Below are 5,699 nucleotides of genomic sequence, written 5' to 3'. Positions count from 1 at the left end.
TATCATGAGTAAAATTTCGGCCATCGTTATTTTTAAATGAAAATAAATGACAAAATCATGTATTGTTCCTAATATGTCATGGACCATAAAATGACAAATGTCATTATATAAAGTGTTCTAGTAGTCCCTGCATTTGCTGAGCTACATAATGGAGTGGAAAGGACACTAAAGCTGGAGGTAAGAGTCCTGGATTCCAGCCCCTGTTGTGCTGCTAACGCAGTATGACCAGCCACGTCATCAACCCGGAACCTTTGCTTCTTCCTTGGGAACTATAAGGGTTGGACTTGATCTCTAATGGGTCCATCCTGCCACAGGCCTTTTGCATATGCTGTTCGTAGCAGTCTTCCCACCATCCACACACAGATACCAAATCTTACTTATTCCTTAAATCTTAGTTAAAATGTTCTTTATTTTGGGAAACTTTTCCTGATTGCACAGATTAAGTCAAGTCTCCCTGTTGTATGTTTTCACAGTACTCTCTCTCTAATCACCTGTCAGGGCTTATATTGCTTGAGTGATTGCTTAATTATTTTTGTCTTCCCTGCTGGGCTGGGGACCAGGAGGGTGTGGACTCCACCATTTCCAGTTCAAGAGTATCCCCAGGACTCCGCTCAGTTCCTCATATATAGTAGGTATTCAGTAAATGCTTACTAAATGAATGACTATGAGTTTTTTTTACATCTTTTGGGCCATCATAGAAAAACAGGAACTGGATTTACTTCCCACCTTCAAACAACTGGACAAAATATATGAAACAATAGTTTACAGACATTGGACAACGGGCAGCACTTGACTGTGATTCCTGAAAAGGAGACAAATGAAGTGAGCACTTCTGGTGCCCTCTCCCCCCCCCTTACTGTCTTCTCAGGGATAGCTTGGTGGTCTTAGTAGAGAAAATCTGTGGGGAAGATTCCTGCATGGGCATACGTGCGCACACACGCATGCACACATACACACAGTTTAACAAAGCATGGTCCTGTCGTCATGTATATTTCTCGCCATGAGCTCTATCCCAAGCTTGAGTCAAGTACAAGAGGTTTCCTCTGGTTTTCCTGCCATCTCTTCAATATTGCCATCTTTGACTTAAAGCCTACTTTGTTTGATATTAGTACAGCCACTCACAGCTCTCTTTTTCCATCTTTTTATTCTCAACCTGTATCTGCTTGTGAATCTAAAGGGAATCTTTTATAGATAGTATGTAATTGGATATTGCTTTTAAAAGTCCATTCACCAATTTCTGCCTTTTAATTGGAGTTTAATCATTTCCTTTAGTTCTTTAGAAATTGTTTGCTTTTCGCTCTTTGAACATATTTAAAATAGCCAATTTAAAGTCTTTGTCCAGTAAGTTTAACATCTGGCCTTTTTAAAAGGATAGTTTCTAGTTTACAGTATGGTGGGGTTTTTTCCCTGTGTGTAGACCATACTTTTTTGTTTCTTTGTGTGTCTCCTATTTTTTTTTGTTGAAGACAGGACATTTTTATTATTATATATTTGAATAGAATAACCCCTTTTTAGTATTTGTTGTCATTGGTTCTTGTTTGTTTAGTTCCTTTTCTGAACTAATTCTATGAAGTCTGTATTCTTTGTTGTATGTGCTCTTTGAAGTCTCTGTTCCATTAGTGGTCAGCTATTAATTGGCCACAGATTTCCTGAAGCATTTGGAACCAAAATACGTGTATAAATCAAAATATTCAGCACAACATGGTGTGTAACACTCTGTACCTTTTATGAATCCATAATTACATGATTTCTTAATGTTTCAGTAAGACTTGTTTCCTTTAGTGTGACATATGTAAAGTCTGTACTACCTGGAAAATAAGGCTTATATTTCATTTATACATTGCCCCATTCATTCATTCATTCATTTGTTCATGTGTTCTTTCACCAAAGACTACTTGATAGATGGTGAGAATTTAAACAAGACATAGACCCTCCTCTAGGTAGGTCACAATCTAGCAGTGTGACCTTGGGAAAGTTTCTTAATCTTTCTAAGGCTGAAATTCTTTAATGGTATAATAGGAATACTATCATTAATCTTACCTGATTGTCATGAGAATTAAATGGGAATATGTATATAAAGCTAGTATAGTATTTGGTGCATAGTTAATACATGCTTTCTTCATGCCTTTGCCAGTTCTCAGAGCAACAGAGGTATCTTAAATAACAATTATCACTCTGTCATATGCTCTCTATGTGCCAACTAAGTGAAAAGGGTCTTATTTAATATTTAAATTTGTAAAACATGGCTATAATATAGTATTAATATAGTAGGTATTAATATAAGTAGTCATTAATAGGAAGATTGAGGGCACCTGGGTGATTCAGTGGGTTAAGCATCTGCCTTCAGCTCATGTCATGATCTCTGGGTTCTGGGATCAAGCTCTGAATCTGGCTCCCGGCTTAGCAGGGGGGTCTGATTCTCCCTCTCTGTCCCTTACCCCTTCTGCTTGTGTGTTCTCTCTCTCTTCCTTTCTTTCTCTCCCTCCCTCTCAAATAGATACCTTTTTTTTTTTTTTTTTTTTTAAGATTTTATTTACTCATTAGAGACACAGAGCCAGAGACATAGGCAGAAGCAGGTTTCCCGCAGAGAGCCTGATGCAGGCCTCAATCCTAGGACCCTGGGATCATGCCCTCAGCCAAAGGCGGATGCTCAACCACTGAGCCACCCAGGTATCCCTCAAATAGATAAATACTTTAAAAAAATAGCAAGATTGAAAGTGGCTCAAAGACATTAAGCAACTTCTTTAGATCACATAATTGCTAAATTAAGATTAAGATTTTGAATTCAGGTCTTCTTTAGTTTAATACCTATCTCCTTAACCTCTTCCCTACATCTTCGCTGATACTAGTGCGTCCCTCATGAGATGACACATGCAGGCATAAAATCCTCAAGGAAATAGTTCCAGGCCAGTAGTAGGACCTCAGAAAGGACCATTCCTTGCCTTTCCTTGGATGCAGAGGGCAGAAGAGAGCCATACTGTGAAAGGGGTGAACAGTCGTAGTATAGCGTTAGGCTCTCCTCTACTGGTATTTCTCCTAGGAGATTATTTTAATTTAGACAATGAAAAATTGCAAAGATCTAAAACTGTGTAATGAGCTCCTAGGAAACTGAGTCAGATAGCATTCTTAAAATTTATGTGTTTATGTGTTTAACCTATCTATCTGATGTTTTTAAAAAAAGAACATGCCTCCTTTTTGCAGAGAAAGAAAGCAAACCTCAGCCAAAAAGATTAAGCCAATAACAGTTCAGACACTTGTAAAGAATGCTCCAAGTCCTTATTTGAAGTTAGCCCTTCTGTAGCTTAGTTCTTAGTCAAGATCGAGAAGTTCAAGATCATATCTTAAAACTAAAGTTTAAAGGAATTTGATCTGTTTTTACTCTGATCTTTCCTGAAAATGTTTGTTGGCAGGGTTTAGAGCAGTGCCATAGCCAAAGGCTTCAGATGGCTGAAGTGCTTGAAGTCATCCAGTGCGAATTTTAAATTGCAGGGAAGCTAAATGTGTGACGTGGACATTCCCTGTAGATGCAGGATCATTTTTTTAAGACTTTTTTTTGTTTTGTTTTGTTTAGTGATTTCTACATCCAATGTGGGGCTTGAACTCACAACCCTGAGATCAAGTCACATGCTCTTCTCACCAAGCCAGTCAAGTGCCTCCCTCTCTCCTTCTTTTAAAACATTTTGCTTTTTAATAGCCTTAATGGTATTTAGTTAAATAACATAAATAAGATCTGGATCGGGCTTGTATTTAAGTAGAAGTGTAATTGCTAAAATTCTGAGTTTCTAGAAGTATTGATGAGTTTTGTTTTTTTTTTTTTAAGATTTTATTTATTCATGATAGTCACACAGAGAGAGAGAGAGAGAGAGAGAGAGGCAGAGACACAGGCAGAGGGAGAAGCAGGCTCCATGCACCGGGATCCCCACGTGGGATTCGATCCCAGGTCTCCAGGATCACGCCCCGGGCCAAAGGCAGGCGCCAAACCGCTGTGCCACCCAGGGATCCCTATTGATGAGTTTTTAAAAGTCTAGAATTAGAGACTGTTTTTGTGCTGTTTGAAGTAACTAAATTTACCATTTATTAACTTGATTTTAAAATCATGAATTTTAGAATTTTGCCTGCTTCTTCATGGCAATAGACTAGCTTGTGAAGTTCTTGAGGGCAAGAATTAATTATAAACAGACGACCCTAACTAACCATCTCTGACCCCCAAGGTCAGGTGAAAAAGTGAATTGACAAATATTTACTGAATACCTATGCTTAGTACCAGGGATAGAAAGATAAGCAAGGCTCATTCATCACAGGTGGTGGCAGAGTCTCGTGGGCCTGGAGAACCACTCATCTATCTAGTCAAGTGTGGGCTCCATCATTTACTAGCCGTGTGGCCAGGAGCAGCCAGGTTCCTGGGAAGCGGACTCTGAGATGGAGAGTAGATGGCAGCAGGTTAATTTAGGAATCCTTGTGGCATCAAGGCCCAAGGAGGGAAAGTGGAGGTTGCTAGAAGTTGAGCTGCAGTGCAGTCTCAAAGGAGGCCTTAGCTGACCCCATGAGCCAATCTGAAGTGAGCCTGAGTGGAGGCGATCCCTCGTGGGGATCACTGAATGTGGTTGCCTTGAAAAGAGGGCATAGTCTTGGGTGAGCGGTGCCGTAGCTGACTCTTCAAGCAGATAAGGGGTAAGTCCTTTCCTGAAAGAGGGTTTGGAAGGTACCCTGCAGCTGCTACCACAGTGACCTTGAATAATTTAACTTTGTTGACTATCCTTTTCTTCATTTGTAAAATAAGTATTAAAAAAAATATCTGTATAGAGGGTGCTTGGGTGGCTCAGTCCGTTAATCATCTACCTTCGGCTCAGGTCCTGATCCCAGGGTCCTGGGATCAAGCCCCACATTGGTCTCCCTGCCTAGCGGGGGCCTACTTCTCCCTCTCCCCATCCCCCTGCTCATGCACTCTCTCATGCCCTCTCAAATAAATAAAATATTTAAAAATATCTTTATAGAGTCAAGAAGAAGATTAAATATAACAATACATGTAACATCCATGTCATGCCCAGCACATGGTAAGAAGTCAAAAAGGTTCTCCATCATCATTTTGGTCACAAGTTCTCCAACAAATATAACACTCATTCTGTAGGGCATTAGGTTTTCAAATATGGGTAACAACTGTTCCTGCCCTCAAGCAGTCTGGCTGGGGGAGGGCCAGCAATGTGCAATGCAACGTGAAAAGTGTGTCAATGTTGCATGAATGCCTCATGCTGGCCTTCCGGACAGCCTGTTCCCTGACCGAGCACTGAAGGAACTCGTCTGAGGAGGCAGTGAGCCGTAGCTAATGCAGGGAGGTGGGAGAGGGTCAGCTGGCCTCTGAGATGGCTGGAGCAGGGGGTGGTGAAGATGAGGCTGCCAAGAGCCAGCTGATGAAGGCCTCGAATACCCTGGTGTGGGAGTTTGGACTTATGCTGAAAGTATGTGGGAGTCAGTGGAGGATTTTTTTTTTTTTTAAGATTTTATTTATTTACTCATGACAGATACCCACAGAGAGAGAGGCAGAGATACAGGCAGGGGGAGAAGCAGGCTCCCTGCGGGGAGCCCGATGTGGGACACGACCCCAGGATCCCGGGATCACGCCCTGGGCCGAAGGCAGATGCTCAACTGCTAAGCCACGCGGGCATCCCAATGGAGGATTCTTAAATGTGGATCAGTTTGCA

The sequence above is a fragment of the Canis lupus genome, chromosome 28, assembly GCF_048164855.1.
Source record: "Canis lupus baileyi chromosome 28, mCanLup2.hap1, whole genome shotgun sequence".
Lineage (NCBI taxonomy): Eukaryota > Metazoa > Chordata > Mammalia > Carnivora > Canidae > Canis > Canis lupus.
The sequence above is the reverse complement of the archived record's forward strand: the minus strand, read 5'-3'. Positions refer to the sequence as shown.